Raw genomic sequence first — 20,678 nt, forward strand, 5'->3', positions numbered from 1 at the left:
CTAGGTGGTTAGGTAGCTAGGATGTGATTAGTGGATTTAGACCTGTTAATTGCGTTGTTCTTGCTACTTGTTTTATAATTTTCACAATTCTGATGTTGCTGTGATGTTAATACTGTTCATATGCTGTTCTTCACTGTTTCATGCTGCTGTTCCATTGCTCTTTCATGTTCACATTACTTTTGTGTTTTTGCAGCCTTATTTTACCTTATATGAACTATTCTGCTTGCTGTTTATTACCCGGGAACATCCAATTTTAGCCAGAATGCTGCCCAATTTTCTGCAAATTGTTTCCTTCTCATTCATTCATTGGTTTTGGCCACTTTGAATTTTTCATTACTTAGCTTTTACCAAACCAATTCTTGAATGCCCGGGCCAGCATTCTTATTCTTTTCGATTTCCTGGTTAATAAATTGCACTTTTGATGATTCGATTTCAATTTTTGCTATTTCCATATCTATATGAATCATCATCAACCTGATTTCCTTGCTTGAATATGAGTTGACTGTTGCTTATAATTGTGAAATTCTTGTTACTGAAAAACCGATCATCATGCCACTTACTCTGACTTTCTTTTTACTCACTCACTGATTTCCACTTTCTAACCTCTTTCTCAATACTAAACGATCTAAATTTCAAACTTCTCTTTTTGGTTTTTAACTATTACCTTTAACTTTTTAACTCAAGGCATGATTATGGTTTTTCCTAATTAACATAAATTCTATTTATATTACATTTTGGATTGTGATTTTTCATCTCGGATTCCTAACTCAAATACAATCCCTTATGCACAGATACTTAACTCATCTCATAATTCTACTGCTCTTTTGCCACTATGTGCTTATATTGCCATTATTCTATTTGCCTACATGTTTTCCTGCTCTGTTCTTCATTTATATCCTGGAATTTCTACTTTTCAGGATGTCTGACCCTCAAAGAAAAGGAAAAGGCAAGGCAACCACTGGAAAAAGGAAAAGAGGTGAATCCTCTATGTCTATCCTGGATATTATGCATGATGACTCCTGGCGGTAAAAGCATTTTACTCCGCAGGAGAAGGCTGACCAGCTCCTCACTGCCAAGATTTCTGGTTCCTGCTGTGAGGACCTGATTCCTCCTTCTTCTGAGACTTCCTTCAATATGGTGATGGCCTTGCACTCTTCCCATCTTACTCTCTTTTGTTCCCCCTTAGGATTCTTTTCTGTGTCACTAGGGAACACTGCAGTTGATTTGGGTGCCTGTTGAGATAGCTCTCCTACTTGAGATTCCAACCTTTTGAGTTTTTCACCATGGTTTCTCAAGGTAGTTCTCACATCATCCCTGAAGCTCTTCAATTCAATTATGTCTTGGCTCATGGTTGCCATCATTCCTTCCATCCGGTTTAATTGATCTTGAAATTGTTGGTTCGGATTAGGTTGGGTATGTTGATTATTTTGGCCATGATATGATGATTGGGGGTAAGTGTTTTGTGTGGCTTGGTATGATCTTTGGTTGGAGTTTTGGTATGTGGCATTGTTTTGTTGGTTGTGGTTGTAAGGTTTGTGGTTTTGTGGTTGGGTTTGTTGGTTTCCCCACCCAAAGTTTGGGTGGTTTCTCCAGCCTGGGTTGTAAGTGTTGGAGTGTGGATCATATGATTGCCTTTGTTGGTTTCCCACATAGTTAACCTCATCCCAATCACCTCCTTCAATGCCTACTTCCTCTTGATCTTGTGTGTGTATTGCAGCCACTTGCTTTGTTTCTAATTGCCTGGTAAGCTCTGCTAGTTGCTTGGCAAACACCTTGTTTTGGGCTAGAATTGTATCAACATGGTTCAGCTCCATGACTCCCTTAGTGTTGTGCCTTTCTGATGCATAGTAGTACTCATTCTCAGCCACTGTCTCGATCACTTCAATGGCTTCTTCCACGGTCTTTTTCTTGTTCAATGAACCTCCTGATGAATGGTCTACAGCCTTCCTTGATTCATAAGAGAGTCCATCATAGAAGATGTGCAATTGCACCCAATCATGGAACATGTTTGGTGGGCATTTCCTTGTCAAATCCTTGAATCTCTCCCATGCCTCGTAGAGAGTTTCACCATCTTGTTGTCTAAAAGTCTGAACCTCAGATCGAAGCCTATTGACCTTTTGTGGAGGGTAGAAACGTGCCAGAAACTTGCCTTCCACCTCATCCCATGTGGTTAGACTCCCCCTTGGGAATGATTCCAGCCACTTAGCTGCTTTGTCCCTAAGTGAAAATGGGAACAAAAGCAGTTTATAGGCATCTTCCTGGACTCCATTGGACTTCACAGTGTCACAAATTCTCAGGAATTTTGTGAGATGTTGGTTTGGGTCTTCATTAGCACTTCCTCCAAAGGAACAATGATTTTCCACCAATGATATTAGCTGTGGCTTGAGCTCAAAATTGTTGGCCTGAATGGGTGGTTTCTGGATGCTACTACCACAATTCCCAGAGGTTGGGTTTATGTATGAACTAAGAACCCTCCTCTCAGGAATGGCATTGTTTCCATCAGCTCTCTCATGGTTGTGAACTTCTCTATCCATGTTGAGATCTAGAGCTTCCTCAAAATTGTCCTCAGATTCTCCTTCAGATTCCTCTTCTCCCACTACTCTCTTCCCTCTTGCTTCCCTTCTAAGTCTATGAAGGGTCCTTTCCGGTTCGGTATATGGAGGAGTTGATGTCTCTCCTCTCCTACCTGTCATACAAGAACACAGCTCAAACACAAACAAGTAAAATACTCTTGGTTAATGGAAGAGTATGGTTAGCTCAATTGAGGAATTAATTCAAACAGTTAGTGAGTCAGTGAGTTAGTTGCATGAATTTAAAGGCATAAAGAAGGAAAGCATGTAACCAAGTGCAGAAATTAAAATTCAACAAGTATTTAGAACAGAATTAACAAAGCAAGAAAAAATTGCTCAATCTAGTTAGCTTCCAATTTGAGAATTGTCAATCGAAAACCAATCCCCGGCAACGGCGCCATAAACTTGATGCGCATAAACGTGTTATGCTACGATTTAGGAAATTGCACGATCGGCAAAATTCCTTCCGGCAAGTGCACCGGTTATCGTCGTCAAGTAAAAACTCACAATAGAGTGAGGTCGAATCCCACAAGGATTGGTTGAGTGAGCAATTCGGATTAGAAGTGTGTTCTAGTTGAGCGGAATCAAGATTTGAGATGAGAATTGCGGAATGTAAAATTGGCGGGAAAAGTAAATGACAAGAAAATTAAATGGCTGAATCTTAAATTGCATGAATTAAAGAGCAGAATGTAAATTGCTGAAATTAAAAGGGAATGGGGATGATTGCAAGAATTGAATTGCAGAATGTAAAGAGAAAGTGGAAATCAGAAATGGGGAATTCATTGGGTTTAGGAGATATTGAAATCTCCGAATCAAAACATGTAAATCTCTTCCTCAACCAATGCATTCATTGAATTTTGCTTGGCAATCTTATATGATTGGATCCCAATTCCTTGGCTCACCAATGCTCTCTAAAAACAAACAAATTCCCAATCCCTTGGTTTAAATGTTCATAAGAAGAGATGATGCTTGATCACTGATTATACCACACAATTTCATGAACCACAATTTGGTAGGATTACATGTCACAATATCCATCCAAACCCCAATCCAATCCACTGTGAGAAAGCTTCTCTAGCATGAATCCTCCATTCCTTTCCCAAGGCTCCGAAGGATTCCAAGTATGAGTAGTCTCTTTCCCAAGACAACTACTCAATGGAATTAGATCGAGAAGCTTTCTAACAAAATTCAAGAGAAAAGATTGAAGAAGAAGATAAACTATTATTGATTCATTGAATTACAATAGAGCTCCCTACCCCAATGAAAGGGGGTTTAGTGAATCATAGCTCTGAATTCAATTACAAAGAAAAAGAAACTAGCTAAAAGTAAAAGTAAAGGCCTTTTTTCTAACTTAACTTCTATCCTATTTATACACTTTCTATATTGAGCTTCAGTTGTGCTTCTTGGGCTTTGAGGCCTCTCCTTGCTTTCCTTTTGCCTTGGGTTTATGATCCATAATCTTGATGAGGTTGTTGATCCAGATCCTGTAACATTTATTGAGCCAACTTAGTGATAATCAAATAATGACACATGACTCAATAAATTGAGATTTCAAACTCATCAATCCTTCAGGCCCAATCCCATAAACCATGATATTCAATTGGGTTTCATACCAAAGTAAGTTTAAGTTAATAATTGTGCTCAAAGACTAACTTAAATCACAATATTTTTGGCCCAGAAACCCTTTTCAAGAGTGGCGTTTAAGTTGTAGTTTAAGCTTAAACTGCAACTTAAACGCCAGACACTTCCAGTGAGGCCATTTGTAGAAGCACGTTTAAGCTTCAGTTAAGGTTAAACTGAAGCTTAAACGTGGAAATGGAAGAAGGTAGCCCTGGAGAGTCATGTAGTCGAACACGTTTAAGCTTCAGTTTAAGGTTAAACTGAAGCTTAAACGTGGAGATAGGAAGGGCAGCCCTGGAGGTCGAACACGTTTAACCTCCAGTTTGAGGTCAAACTGGAGGTTAAACGTGGAAAAGGGTGGAGGCATACTGGAAGTCGAACACGTTTAACCTCCAGTTTGAGGTCAAACTGGAGGTTAAACGTGGAAGCTTGGAATGGTGGCCCTGGAGGTGTCGAACACGTTTAACCTCTAGTTTGGGGTCAAACTGGAGGTTAAACGTGGAGATGGAGAGAGCAACCCTGGAGTGAAAAAACTATCGAACACGTTTAAGCTCCAGTTTGAGTCAAACTGGAGCTTAAACGTGGAATGGCCCCTGGTACTCTTCCTGGTTCTGGCGTTTAACCTCCAGTTTGAGGTCAAACTGGAGGTTAAACGTGGAACTCCTCCCTGGGTGACATACTCATTCTGGCGTTTAACCTCCAGTTTGAGGTCAAACTGGAGGTTAAACGTGGAATGCTCCTTAAGTGAGGCTTTTCATTCTGGCGTTTAACCTCCAGTTTGAGGTCAAACTGGAGGTTAAACTTCAATCCCAGCATTTCTTATCCTTCATGATTTTGGCGTTTAAGCTCCAGTTTAGGCTTAAACTGGAACTTAAACTCCACATGTGATATTCAAGCTTCCTTTATTGATTTTGTTGCTTCCTTGCTTAGCCTCTTCTTCCCTGAAATCATCCAAACAATTGCATCAAAGTCTTGCAAAATTTCATGAGAAATCTTTCATTCATAGCATTTAAGTAATATAACTAAAACTCATGGAATTTGCATCAAAATCATATTGTTTGGATGGTTCATTACTTTGTTCTTCATTTAACCATTTTTGGTTACTTTAAGCTCAAGAAAATGCATAAAACAACTAAAACTAACAGAAACATGCTAGTGAAACTAGCCTATGATGCCTTGGCATCACAACACCAAACTTAATACTTGCTTGTCCCTAAGCAAGTCCTGAGTTATTTGAGAAGAAAGTATGAACAGAAAGTAATTACATTGGCTATATTAGCAAGCATTTGAAGTTCATCAGAAGGGTTCTATGCAGAAAGTTGCAGCATCACTTTTTCATACTTATCAGGTAGGATTATCACTTTTTCATTGCATCCATCAAAAATTGCTATGGCCTCCTGTTATTCTTATGTCTTTGGCACTTTTCTTTTGTTTTTCTTTTCCTTTTCTTAGAGCTTCTTTTGCTCCTTGTTTGCTTAGTGTCATGTGTTGCACAAGCCTTTGGCATTTTCTTTTTCTTATCAGTGCACTACACATATCCACTTTAGGCATTTTAGTTCACATTTCTTCTTGAGACATTGGTGCCCAGCACCTCTTTGTGTGACTAAATGTTTTGTATTGAGGTTGCTCTTGATAATGGACTTTTGGTTGATAATCCCGGGTTAGTTAACCCAAGTTACCAAGTGTTGAAACACTCCTCCGAACCTATTCATCCAAGCATATCCTTAATACATAAACACCACAGGCATTTGTCTCAGAAGTTCAAACCATTGGTGCCTAGCTTATTTTCTCAATTTTTTTTTGCTTTTTGGTTGCCTTTTTCCGTGGCTTTTTCTTTTCCTTTTTCTTTCTTTTTTTTCATGGCCAAAGACATTTATTCATCAAGATCCATAGACAATTTTTACTTCTACATAAAAAATGATAATTCTACACTCTAATTTTAGTGATGTGACTAAACAATCAAGCATGCATACCACCACTTAATTCTACTTGGTTTGTCACTAATTTAGCCAAGTTACTTTTGTTCAAACTTTTCTTTTATTTTTGAAACAGAACAAGCATGGCAGGCACTTGTTTAAGAAGGTGAAGTTATATCCAAACATCTAAGCATTCACTTTATTCAAAGCAATTAACAAAAAAAACTACACATTCCAGAAAGATTCAACATTTACAGTTTAAACCAGAACACGCATGCTTTTGTTTAACCATTTTAAAGAATTATCAAGGAATAATACCACCTTGTGAAATTCCTTGTTTTCTCTTTGTTGTCAGGAAACACTTTGATTTCTCCTTCTTCTTCCTAAATGTTGCTTCTTGCTTTAAGGTTCTTGTTTCCTTTCCTGCAAAGAGTAATGAAGTTGCTTGCTCCTCAAGCACTTAAGTGGTTAGCTCAACTATGTGTGGGTAAGTATCGGATTCTTAAGTTGGTGTGTGAACACCAAACTTAGTCTCCCACTTACTTCTCTGTGTTCTTTGAATCCTTGAGTTATCTTGGAATGATGTTGCTACTAAGGGTTTTAAGCATTTCTGTGACTGCTTAGAATAGTTGTTCCTTTCACATAATTCAAAGGTTGTTGTGTTCAGTTGATCTTTATGGTGGAACACCAAACTTAGAGTCACACATTCCCCTTTGACTTATGGAGCCATGAATTCATTGTTTGGTGTGAAACACCAAACTTAATTCTTTGCAATGCACAGAAACTACTTTACCCCTTTTATTGAAACAAATGAAAGAAACAGCAAAAAGGTATTACCTCAGGTTGGGTTGCCTCCCAACAAGCGCTTGTTTAACGTCATTAGCTTGACGGTTGTCCCTTGTTAGGGTGGATTGTAGTGCTTGACGTCCTCTCCTCTCACTATGAAAACGTCCCCTCTTGATTCATTCATGACCTCTAAATGTTCCATAGAAAGAACTTTCTTGATTGTGAACACTTGAGGGAGCTGGGAAGGAATGGTCTTGAGGCCAGGTGGGATTGGCAGATAATGACTTGAGATCACTTTATCCCCTGGAGAAAAACCTTCAGTGGGAATTTTCTTGTTTCTCCATCCTCTTGGCAATCTCCCTATCACTCTTCCCTTTCTCTTGAGGATTTCTTCATTGACCTTTATGTCAGGAGGATCCTTCTGATCTGTTTCCACTGATTCTTGTGGCTCTAACTCTTGCAACTCTTGTTTGCCTTCCAATGACTGTTTTAGAGTCTCAGCTGCTGGATTACTTTCCTCCAAACACGGATGGCTACTATCATCTTTAGGCCTTTCAGATTCTGGTTCAGGTTCAGATGCAGGTTTGAAGATTTTGAACATGAGCTGTTCATCATGTATTCTCAGAATTAGTTCTCCTTGTTCTACATCTATGAGCGCTCTAGTAGTGGCTAGAAATGGTCTGCCCAGAATGATAGGGTGTAAATAGCTTTCCTCCATGTCCACAATGACAAAGTCTGTGGGGAAATAATAATCTCCTACTTTCACCAGCACATTTTCAACTACCCCTTCAGCTTGCTTCTGAGTTTTGTCAGCCAGTTGTATGATTACATCAGTGGATCTCACCTCGTTCAGTTGTAGCCTCTTCATCAGAGTTAGAGGCATCACATTTATGCTAGCTCCTAGATCACAGAATCCTCTGTCAATTTTTGTTTCTCCTATGATGCAAGGGATATGAAAACTTCCTGGGTCCGTTTTCTTAGAGAGTGTGTCCTTCTTGATGAGAGCACTGCATTCTTTGTTCATTGTTACCGTTTGTCCTCCCTTCAAAACTCTTTTCTTGCTTAACAATTCCTTTAAATATTTGATGTGTGTGGGCATTTGATGAAGAATCTCAAGAAAGGGAATATTGACATGCAGAGAATTAAATGTCTCTAGAAACCTTGAATAGGTTTTCCTTTTTTCACCTCCTCCTAACCTCTCAGGAAATGGTGCTTTTGGTTGGTATACTTCCATCATGCCTTTTTGCAGATCCTTGGCTTGCTCAGTTCCACTTTCCTGCTTAACTTCTTCCATATCTTCTTTCAAGATTTCTGGTTCCTGCTGTGAGGACCTGATTCCTCCTTCTTCTGAGACTTCCTTCAATATGGTGATGGCCTTGCACTCTTCCCATCTTACTCTCTTTTGTTCCCCCTTAGGATTCTTTTCTGTGTCACTAGGGAACACTGCAGTTGATTTGGGTGCCTGTTGAGATAGCTCTCCTACTTGAGATTCCAACCTTTTGAGTTTTTCACCATGGTTTCTCAAGGTAGTTCTCACATCATCCCTGAAGCTCTTCAATTCAATTATGTCTTGGCTCATGGTTGCCATCATTCCTTCCATCCGGTTTAATTGATCTTGAAATTGTTGGTTCGGATTAGGTTGGGTATGTTGATTATTTTGGCCATGATATGATGATTGGGGGTAAGTGTTTTGTGTGGCTTGGTATGATCTTTGGTTGGAGTTTTGGTATGTGGCATTGTTTTGTTGGTTGTGGTTGTAAGGTTTGTGGTTTTGTGGTTGGGTTTGTTGGTTTCCCCACCCAAAGTTTGGGTGGTTTCTCCAGCCTGGGTTGTAAGTGTTGGAGTGTGGATCATATGATTGCCTTTGTTGGTTTCCCACATAGTTAACCTCATCCCAATCACCTCCTTCAATGCCTACTTCCTCTTGATCTTGTGTGTGTATTGCAGCCACTTGCTTTGTTTCTAATTGCCTGGTAAGCTCTGCTAGTTGCTTGGCAAACACCTTGTTTTGGGCTAGAATTGTATCAACATGGTTCAGCTCCATGACTCCCTTAGTGTTGTGCCTTTCTGATGCATAGTAGTACTCATTCTCAGCCACTGTCTCGATCACTTCAATGGCTTCTTCCACGGTCTTTTTCTTGTTCAATGAACCTCCTGATGAATGGTCTACAGCCTTCCTTGATTCATAAGAGAGTCCATCATAGAAGATGTGCAATTGCACCCAATCATGGAACATGTTTGGTGGGCATTTCCTTGTCAAATCCTTGAATCTCTCCCATGCCTCGTAGAGAGTTTCACCATCTTGTTGTCTAAAAGTCTGAACCTCAGATCGAAGCCTATTGACCTTTTGTGGAGGGTAGAAACGTGCCAGAAACTTGCCTTCCACCTCATCCCATGTGGTTAGACTCCCCCTTGGGAATGATTCCAGCCACTTAGCTGCTTTGTCCCTAAGTGAAAATGGGAACAAAAGCAGTTTATAGGCATCTTCCTGGACTCCATTGGACTTCACAGTGTCACAAATTCTCAGGAATTTTGTGAGATGTTGGTTTGGGTCTTCATTAGCACTTCCTCCAAAGGAACAATGATTTTCCACCAATGATATTAGCTGTGGCTTGAGCTCAAAATTGTTGGCCTGAATGGGTGGTTTCTGGATGCTACTACCACAATTCCTAGAGGTTGGGTTTATGTATGAACTAAGAACCCTCCTCTCAGGAATGGCATTGTTTCCATCAGCTCTCTCATGGTTGTGAACTTCTCTATCCATGTTGAGATCTAGAGCTTCCTCAAAATTGTCCTCAGATTCTCCTTCAGATTCCTCTTCTCCCACTACTCTCTTCCCTCTTGCTTCTCTTCTAAGTCTATGAAGGGTCCTTTCCGGTTCGGTATATGGAGGAGTTGATGTCTCTCCTCTCCTACCTGTCATACAAGAACACAGCTCAAACACAAACAAGTAAAATACTCTTGGTTAATGGAAGAGTATGGTTAGCTCAATTGAGGAATTAATTCAAACAGTTAGTGAGTCAGTGAGTTAGTTGCATGAATTTAAAGGCATAAAGAAGGAAAGCATGTAACCAAGTGCAGAAATTAAAATTCAACAAGTATTTAGAACAGAATTAACAAAGCAAGAAAAAATTGCTCAATCTAGTTAGCTTCCAATTTGAGAATTGTCAATCGAAAACCAATCCCCGGCAACGGCGCCATAAACTTGATGCGCATAAACGTGTTATGCTACGATTTAGGAAATTGCACGATCGGCAAAATTCCTTCCGGCAAGTGCACCGGTTATCGTCGTCAAGTAAAAACTCACAATAGAGTGAGGTCGAATCCCACAAGGATTGGTTGAGTGAGCAATTCGGATTAGAAGTGTGTTCTAGTTGAGCGGAATCAAGATTTGAGATGAGAATTGCGGAATGTAAAATTGGCGGGAAAAGTAAATGACAAGAAAATTAAATGGCTGAATCTTAAATTGCATGAATTAAAGAGCAGAATGTAAATTGCTGAAATTAACAGGGAATGGGGATGATTGCAAGAATTGAATTGCAGAATGTAAAGAGAAAGTGGAAATCAGAAATGGGGAATTCATTGGGTTTAGGAGATATTGAAATCTCCGAATCAAAACATGTAAATCTCTTCCTCAACCAATGCATTCATTGAATTTTGCTTGGCAATCTTATATGATTGGATCCCAATTCCTTGGCTCACCAATGCTCTCTAAAAACAAACAAATTCCCAATCCCTTGGTTTAAATGTTCATAAGAAGAGATGATGCTTGATCACTGATTATACCACACAATTTCATGAACCACAATTTGGTAGGATTACATGTCACAATATCCATCCAAACCCCAATCCAATCCACTGTGAGAAAGCTTCTCTAGCATGAATCCTCCATTCCTTTCCCAAGGCTCCGAAGGATTCCAAGTATGAGTAGTCTCTTTCCCAAGACAACTACTCAATGGAATTAGATCGAGAAGCTTTCTAACAAAATTCAAGAGAAAAGATTGAAGAAGAAGATAAACTATTATTGATTCATTGAATTACAATAGAGCTCCCTACCCCAATGAAAGGGGGTTTAGTGAATCATAGCTCTGAATTCAATTACAAAGAAAAAGAAACTAGCTAAAAGTAAAAGTAAAGGCCTTTTTTCTAACTTAACTTCTATCCTATTTATACACTTTCTATATTGAGCTTCAGTTGTGCTTCTTGGGCTTTGAGGCCTCTCCTTGCTTTCCTTTTGCCTTGGGTTTATGATCCATAATCTTGATGAGGTTGTTAATCCAGATCCTGTAACATTTATTGAGCCAACTTAGTGATAATCAAATAATGACACATGACTCAATAAATTGAGATTTCAAACTCATCAATCCTTCAGGCCCAATCCCATAAACCATGATATTCAATTGGGTTTCATACCAAAGTAAGTTTAAGTTAATAATTGTGCTCAAAGACTAACTTAAATCACAATATTTTTGGCCCAGAAACCCTTTTCAAGAGTGGCGTTTAAGTTGTAGTTTAAGCTTAAACTGCAACTTAAACGCCAGACACTTCCAGTGAGGCCATTTGTAGAAGCACGTTTAAGCTTCAGTTAAGGTTAAACTGAAGCTTAAACGTGGAAATGGAAGAAGGTAGCCCTGGAGAGTCATGTAGTCGAACACGTTTAAGCTTCAGTTTAAGGTTAAACTGAAGCTTAAACGTGGAGATAGGAAGGGCAGCCCTGGAGGTCGAACACGTTTAACCTCCAGTTTGAGGTCAAACTGGAGGTTAAACGTGGAAAAGGGTGGAGGCATACTGGAAGTCGAACACGTTTAACCTCCAGTTTGAGGTCAAACTGGAGGTTAAACGTGGAAGCTTGGAATGGTGGCCCTGGAGGTGTCGAACACGTTTAACCTCCAGTTTGGGGTCAAACTGGAGGTTAAACGTGGAGATGGAGAGAGCAACCCTGGAGTGAAAAAACTATCGAACACGTTTAAGCTCCAGTTTGAGTCAAACTGGAGCTTAAACGTGGAATGGCCCCTGGTACTCTTCCTGGTTCTGGCGTTTAACCTCCAGTTTGAGGTCAAACTGGAGGTTAAACGTGGAACTCCTCCCTGGGTGACATACTCATTCTGGCGTTTAACCTCCAGTTTGAGGTCAAACTGGAGGTTAAACGTGGAATGCTCCTTAAGTGAGGCTTTTCATTCTGGCGTTTAACCTCCAGTTTGAGGTCAAACTGGAGGTTAAACTTCAATCCCAGCATTTCTTATCCTTCATGATTTTGGCGTTTAAGCTCCAGTTTAGGCTTAAACTGGAACTTAAACTCCACATGTGATATTCAAGCTTCCTTTATTGATTTTGTTGCTTCCTTGCTTAGCCTCTTCTTCCCTGAAATCATCCAAACAATTGCATCAAAGTCTTGCAAAATTTCATGAGAAATCTTTCATTCATAGCATTTAAGTAATATAACTAAAACTCATGGAATTTGCATCAAAATCATATTGTTTGGATGGTTCATTACTTTGTTCTTCATTTAACCATTTTTGGTTACTTTAAGCTCAAGAAAATGCATAAAACAACTAAAACTAACAGAAACATGCTAGTGAAACTAGCCTATGATGCCTTGGCATCACTGTCAAGCAGAGGATAGCCCTTGATCCTACTGTCCCATGGGTCATGCGAAAGAACACAACAATGCCTAAGGGAATCAAGCTTATGTATCTGAATGATGAGGCTCGGCTCTGGCACCAGATCCTGAGCAACTTTGTCATGCCGAGCACTCATGAGACGGAGATGCCTGCTACTATGATCACCCTTCTCTGTTGTGTGCTGGAGGGTAAGGAGCTGTATCTGCCACGATTCATCCGGCACTATATGGCCAAGGTCCATGTCAGAGGCACCCTTCCTTTCCCATATTTGATTACCCAGCTCGGCCGTCGAGCTGACGTGCCTTGGGAGCTTGCTGATGAGAAGCCACCTGCTGCAGACTGCAAGAAGATTATCCTTCACAGCAAGAAGTTTCTAGCTTTAGGCCATAGACCCACATTCCTCCCCGCTTCTGGTGAGACAGCCACCCCATCAGCTGCCCCTTCTTCATCCACTGCTACACCAGCCCCACCCACTGCACCTCCACCTGCCCTTGAGCTCATTTATCACTTGGTGCATCGACTATTCGCCCGCTTGGACCGTATGGAGCATCGCAACAAGCGACACTATGAAAACCTCAAGTTGATGATCCGATCCGGCGGCGACATTCCCTCCGAGCCTGACACCCCTTCTGATACATCTGAGGTGGAGGAGGACGATCACGAGGAGGAGACACCTACCCAGGCTGCCCAGGCAGGACCAGAGCAGGCTGCGCCACAGCAGGGGAAGCCACACCAGATACAGGCCACAGATCCCAAGATTTCTATACAGTCAGAGCCTCCACTACAGCAGACAGATCCTCCTACACTCATCCAGTCTGCAGACCCCTAGGCCACCTCAGAGACTCCAGCAGCCCATCCTTCCGGAGATGACACTCCTTCACATCCAGCTTGAGTGAGCATTGAGGACGATGCTATATTTTAAGTGTGGGGAGGTCGCCATCTCTGGCGTATCTTTTCGGTGAACCACTATAGACTCTTTTTTCTTATTTTGTTTATTTTTCTGTACTTTTATCTTTATTTTTATTTTTCAGTACTTATACATTGTCCTTTTCATGTATTTTTACTTTATTTCTGCATTTTGCACCTTAGTTCATATTTTAACCATTTAATTTAGTTTGCAATTCTAAACCTATTAGTTATAGAATATGTGGATTAATTAGTATAGTTTACCCTTTTAGCATATAATAGTTTGGTTTAATTGAAAATAAAATAAAAAAGGAAGTAAACCAGAGACTTTAACATAATAAAACAATCCACACACCTTGTATATATAGCATTACATGTTAGTTAGTTAACAACATTTCATCAAGGAACAACACTAAGATTTTAAGGGCCACCCTAATATTTACATTGGGAATAATGGGAACTCTTAATTTTTAGTTGCATGACATATATAATTGATATCTGCTGTTTGAGTTGGAGAATACACAGCCTGTGAGTTTTGAGCTTAATTGTATGGTTACATTCAAACTATAAATTTCATTCCTGTGTGTTTTGCCCTTCTTTTTCATTCTGATGTTCTTTACTTTGTTTTAATCTATATGTCCAATTATAGAATATAGATACATACTAAGAGATGATTGAGGCCATCATTTGAATTTTTCCTCACTTATCCCAAATTAGCCTACCTTTTACATCACCCTTGTTAGCCCCCTTGAGCTTTTTAAGCCCCTCTTGTTCTATAAACCACATTACTAGCCTTAAGTAGAAAAACAAAATACAAATTCCAAGCTGAATCCTTGGTTAGCTTAAGATAGGTATTTTGTATAATTTAAGTGTGGGAAAACTTTATGGGAACATGGATGATAGAAACAAGGTAGAAATTTAAAAAGAATAAGTTGTTTCAAAAACAGATTTGGGAAACATGCTCATGTGAAAGGAAAACAATTGAATTACCATGTGCATTAAAAAAAAAGTTTTCAGTATTTAAATAAAAAAGGGGATACAAAAATTCCCCAATTGCAAAATAAAAAGAATCAATGCACATGGGACAAAGTTAAAGTTAACGCATGAGCTTGCAATACAAAGTGGAAAAATTGGGCAAATAGGTTAAAGAAACTTTTGATTTATAAAGTATGTATGTTAGGTGAGATCTTAAACTAATCAAGGATTCACTTATTAGCTCACTTAGCCCTATACATATACCCTTAAGTTTACCTTGGCCCCATTACAACCTTGGAAAAGACCTCATAATTTTTGTATGTCTGTATTCTATAATTGTTGATTGGTTAGATGAAGAACAAAGTTATAGAAAGTAAGGATAGAGAGTAAGAATAGAGTGATTAACCCAATAAACACTGAGTGACTAGAGAGTAAACATAAAATCCAGTGAGGGTTCAATAGCTCATCACCATATATCTCTGCTTAAATTGTTAATTGTCTTACAAGTTTGTGAAATATTTTTACCCATCTCAATTGTAAAAATGCTTTAACATTATCTAGGGTCTGGCTATGCATATATGATTCCTTGAGGATATAAATTAATTTGACTACATGTAAGCTTTATAAACAAGTGAATAATAATTAGAATGGCATGATTCATTTAGGTAGTTTGCATTTAGGATAGAATGCATTGCATGAGATTCCACCACTTTAACCTTACCTTATTCTTCATCTTGGATTTAGCATGAGGACATGCTATTGTTTAAGTGTGGGGAGGTTGATAAACTCAAATTTTATGATGTATTTTGTGCTCAATTTAGGTGATTTATTCAATCCTTCACTCACTTATTCATGTAAATTGCATGGTTTTACTTTCCCTTCCTTATTATGTGATATGTGTGAAAAACATGTTTCCTATGCTTTAAAAATAATTATTTTAATTACCTTTTATTACCATTCGATGCCGTGATTTGTGTGTTGAGTATTTTCAGATCTCCTAAGGCAGGAATGACTCAAAAGATGGAAAGGAAACGTACAAAAATGGAAGGAAAGCACAAAATGGAGTTTTTGAAGAAACTGGCAGCGACGCGAACGCATGGATGACGCGGCCGCATGCCCAGCGCGAAAAGGCAGTGACGCGAACGCGTAACAAACGCGGACGCGTGCCTTGAGCAGAACGCAGATGATTCGCATGCGTGACCAAAGCGAACGCGTGATAAAGAAAACTCCCAGATGACGCAACCGCGTGACCCACGCGGACGGGTGACAGACGCCATGTGTAGAAACTGCAGAAAACGCTACCAGCGATTTTTGAAGCCCTTTTTGGCCCAGATCCAAGTCTAGAAAACACAGATTAGAGTTTTTAAAGTGAGGGAATGCATCCATTCAAAAGGGAGCTCTCCAATTATTCACTTTTCATGATTTAGATGTAGTTTTTAGAGGGAGAGGTTCTCTCCTCTCTCTTAGGTTTTAGGATTAGGATTTCTTATTATTTCAATTTAGTATTTCAACTCTTTATCAGGTTCAACATTCCTTTTACTTTATATTTCTATTTTGCTTTCAGATATTTTATAGCTTTCCTTTAATTATTTTTGTTGCCAAATTGGCTTATGAACTCTCTATGTTTAGATTGATTTTCTCTTATTAATGCAATTGAGGCATTTCAGATTTATAATTCTTATTTAGCTTTTCGTATCCTTGGCTTCAATTGATTAACTGGAAGCTCTTGAGTTATTAAATTCATCATGATTATTGATTAATTCCTCTAATTGACTGGAATTCCACTAACACTAGTCTTTCCTTAGGAGTTGGCTAGGACTTGGGAATCTAACTAATTAGTCCACTTAACTTTCCTTTGCTTTCGTAAAGGTTAACTAAGCGGGATTAACTTCAATTCTCATAAGAATAACTAGGATAGGACTTCCGAATTTTCATACCTTGCCAAGAGTTTATTTTATAGTTATTTATTTATTTTACTTGTCATTAAATTACTCGTTCCTTACTCTCAAAACCCCCAGTTTACAAAACTCATAACCAATAATAAGAACCTACCTCCTTGCAGTTCCTTGAGAAGAGGACCCAAGATTTGAATACTTCGGTTATCAATTTTTAAGGAGTTTGTTACTTGTGACAACCAAAACGTTTGTAAGAAAGGACTTTTGTTGGTTTAGAAGCTATACTTGCAACGGAAATTTATTCTGAATTCTAGACCACGCAAAAGCTCTCTCTTCAGTGACGTGTCAAAATTAGATTTCCACACAAACTCACCGGCAAGTGTACCGGGTCGCATCAAGTAGTAATAACTCACAAGAGTGAGGTCGATCCCACAGGGATTGATGGATCAAGCAACTTTAGTGAGGTGATTAGTTTAGTCAAGCTTACAGTGGTGGATTGAATGAAATTAAACTAATAGAGAGTGAATTGCAGGAATTATAAATTGCAGAAGGTAAATTGACTGAATCTTAAAGAGCAAAAAATATAAAGTGCAGTAAATATAAAGGGAATTGGGTGCTGGAAAATTAAATGAAGCAGTAGATCAAAGATTAGAATAATTGCAGAGGAATTTAATTGCAGGAAAAGTAAAATCTGATCACAACAAACTCAAATGTAAAGTTGCAGAAAGTAGAATTGCAGAAAAGGAAATTGTAGCAGAAAAGAACATTATAACAAAGAAATGGAAATTGCATAAAGCTAAATTGGGAGCAATGTAAATAGAAAAGTAAAATTGCAGAGGAGGAAATCGTAGCAAAAGTTTGCAGAAACTAAAATTTCATAAATCCAATACTGAAAAATAAAAGTGCAAAAAAATAAAAGTGTATCAAAGAAAGCTTTCTATTCTATCCTACTCATACTCCTATTGCTCTCTAGCAGAGCCAGCCTTACTGATCTCTAATGAAATGAAATTGATGCCTTTATGTAGGCTTTACAAAATGAAAATGAAATTGAAATTGAAAACAAATTACAATTCAAATGAAATTCCTATTCTAACTATCTCTTGTGCCTTTGAGTGATGTTAATGGGCTCTGCTTGCTTTGGAGCTTCAATGGGCTTGGAATCAGATTAATTAAACCAAAATTCTGCTCCCAGGAGAACGTTGCATTTTTAAATTGAGCGCAATGTTCATTCACCCACGCGTACGCGTCCTTGCTGCGTGCACGTTCTTGGCATTCCTCATCATCGGCGCGAGCACATACTGTGCCCGAGCGCGTCCTTGAGCAGCGTTCATTTAGTGAGCGCTACGTTGGCTTAGTGAGCGCTACCCCACGCGTGCGCCTCCACGGTGTTTTGGCTGATCGACGCGTATGCGTATCATCTGCGTGCGCGTCCCTTGCATTCCTCATTATCGATGCGGGAGCGTACTGTGTGCGAGCGCGCCCTTGAGCAGCGTTCATTAACTGAATGCTCCATTCGCGCCATGAACGCTATGTCCGCATGCGCGTCTTGTGCGCTTGTGCGTGTATAGAAATATATCAATTCTGCGTTCCAGCGCCTTGTACGCGTCTGCGTCCATCACCACTTTTATTCCATCGGCGCGGCAGGTGCACGTGCGCGTCGGTTGCAAAATTCCAATTCCAATTTTGAAATTGCACGAAAACGTTCACTTATGCAATGTAACATTCTCTTTGCAAATGAACGCTAATTACATGCACGCGTATGCGTGGGTCTTCAAAATTCCTTGCTTGACGTGTGTGCGTCTTGTACGCTTGTGCGTCGTGACGTTTTCGCGCCAAAAGTGCTCTCCTTGTTTAAATCATGGGCCACGCTTTTAAAAGCTTGGCGCTCCAAACGTGCTCAAACTTCAAAAGTATGTCCAGAATTCTTCTTTTGAGCTTATTTTTTGATTTCTGCTTCTTTTCCTTCATCTTTTCACCTATCATCAATTAAACAGATACATCAAAGCCTTGGCAACATCATCAAATCTTGTATCATTCATATTATCAACTAATGTAAGAAATCTAATAAAAGTGCATAAAATTACCAATGTTTGATTGAATCAAGAAAAGCATCAAATTATCACTCAAACACTTACTTATTGCCTAAAAATGCATGAAAACCAAATAAAAACTAGTGAAATAGGCTTGTGAAACTAGCTTACGATGACTTGTCATCACAACACCAAACTTAAATCTTGCTTGTGCCCAAGCAAGCAGTAAAGCATAAGGAAAATTAATGGAAGCAAAGAAGTGTCTAAGCCCTTTATTGGAAGACATTGAATACTGATTAATGGGATTTTTATGCATGGTATCTTATAAATTTTTATTCTGTGACTGGGATATCAACACTCCTTTGGATCCTTACTTGAATTACACAAAAAATGAGACTTGTTATTGCTTGGTCCTTAGTTTTTCTTGTTCTCTTTATTGGCCGAGATTTATTGCTTGCTGAGGCTTAATGCTATATGGTAAGGCAGCTTTTTAGAGTAAGCTTTCGGACAGCATTCCCGCCCCAGTTGGTTCAAGATGCTAGGTGTTGAAACACCCCTATGGGCTTACTTGCTCAAGCCTCTCCTTGGCACTCACACATCACAGGCATTTAGCTTTGTTTTGTTCTTTGAAAATTGATGTCCAGCACCTCTTTGGGTTACTAAATGCTTTGTCTCAAAGTAGCTCTTGATGGTGGACTTTCGGTTGGCAATCGCGGGTTAGTTAACCCAAGTTGCCGGGTGATGAAGCACCCCTTAGAACCTAGTTATCCAAGCTTATCTTTGTACAAGAACATCACAAGAATTTATCCAAATTTCTAGCCATTCGTGCCCAGCCTTGTTTATTTCTTTTTGTTTCTTTCTCTTGCATTTTCTTTCTTTTATTTTGGACCTGTTTCATTTTTCAAGTCTCATGAAATTCAACTCAAGTTCATATCACAAAGTCATGCCAACATTCAGCCTTAACTATAAATCAACAAATGAACCAGCACATACCACCACATAACCTCATTCTGTCTCATATCATACCAGACTTTTACTCTTTCTCCATTTCACAGTTATTTTTCTTTTATTCAAGCATAAGGGACAAAGCATATAATTCAAGTAAGATGAAAATGAATCAAGCACTTAGACTAGCAAGCCATAACAGCATGAAAACAAACAGACAGTAAATAAATCTACTAGAACACTAATCAACATGGGACATTTGCACTTTCAATTAGCATGTTTGAGCTAAAGTCAGTCAGAGAACAATACAACCTCTTGGAGTCCATTCGTTTCATCTGTGTTATCATCATTATTGGGTTCCATGTCCTTCCTTTGTCCATGATGACGTATCTTTTTCCTCCAAGAGATTGAATGACTTCCTACAAAAGATATTGAATGTTGCTTGTTCCCCAAGAACTTGAGAAACAGTTAGCATGCATGTATGCTTGTGATTCTCTGAACCTAAGTTGGTGTGGGAACACCAAACTTAGTTCCTTACCTACTTTTATATGCAGCAGAATAAATACATGCATGAAACATCAAGTACTTTTATTTAGAAAGTAAACTATGAACTAGAAAACAACTGTAACTAGAAGACAAACTAAAAACTAGAAACACAACAATTATTAAGTAGTCTCTCTGATTGTTTGGAGCCGATACTAGTCATGCTGAGGGTGCAATGTGTCCTTAATGAAATTTTTGGTGGAACACTAAACTTAGCATCCAACATTCACCCCTTAATTATTTTGGTGTGCAACACTAAACTTAGCTCTTTGTAATACAGAAAAATCTACTTAACTCCTTTATTGAAATAACTAAGAAAGGAAAACTACTGACCTGTAGCTGCTGACTTTCTTCCTCTTTTTCCAGTTTGTTAAGAGGAATGACCTCAATGGTAGAGAGGAGCCAGTCAGTGCCTCTATTCTTGGCCTCTTCCCAACAAGCTTCCTTTTGTTAATTGCTTGATTTAGCTTTCTTACAGGTGATCCAGGGGTGGGATTGCTTGTGGTTGACCCCTCCTTCTTCCTTGATATGTTCAATGGTAGTTGGGTCACAATCCTCTCTTCGGTGTTGTTGTTGGTTGCCTTCACTTCTTTGATTTCAAGACATGGTTGCTGTGTGATTATTGGAGTTTTATCTTCATCAAGAGCCTTTTGAATTGATGGTTCCATGAGCCCTTCCTTTATGCACTTCTCTGCTTCAATTGAGTGTGGACTTCCCTGATGGAATTCCTCCCTTTCCTCTGCATGATCTTCCATTAAGTTCTCTGGGAGTGAGTCCTCATGGTTTTCTATCACCTTTATTAGCCTCTGTGGATATGAAATCCTAGGCTCATATATCTCTAAAACCTCATTCTTCGTTGAAACATCTCTTG

The 20,678-nt window shown here is 39.1% G+C and overlaps 2 non-coding genes across 2 annotated transcripts; both read left to right on the plus strand.

The window, feature by feature from the left end:
- The first annotated feature begins 2,004 nt into the window (after positions 1 to 2,004).
- On the plus strand, positions 2,005 to 2,108 carry LOC112787065 (small nucleolar RNA R71). Its single transcript, XR_003194501.1, has one exon. It is a non-coding gene; the product is annotated as a small nucleolar RNA R71 (small nucleolar RNA).
- Positions 2,109 to 9,126: 7,018 nt separating this feature from the next.
- On the plus strand, positions 9,127 to 9,230 carry LOC112787076 (small nucleolar RNA R71). The gene has a single exon (XR_003194512.1). It is a non-coding gene; the product is annotated as a small nucleolar RNA R71 (small nucleolar RNA).
- The last annotated feature ends 11,448 nt before the right edge of the window (positions 9,231 to 20,678 follow it).

Source organism: Arachis hypogaea, chromosome 20 (genome assembly GCF_003086295.3).
Source record: "Arachis hypogaea cultivar Tifrunner chromosome 20, arahy.Tifrunner.gnm2.J5K5, whole genome shotgun sequence".
Classification (NCBI taxonomy): Eukaryota; Viridiplantae; Streptophyta; class Magnoliopsida; order Fabales; family Fabaceae; genus Arachis; species Arachis hypogaea.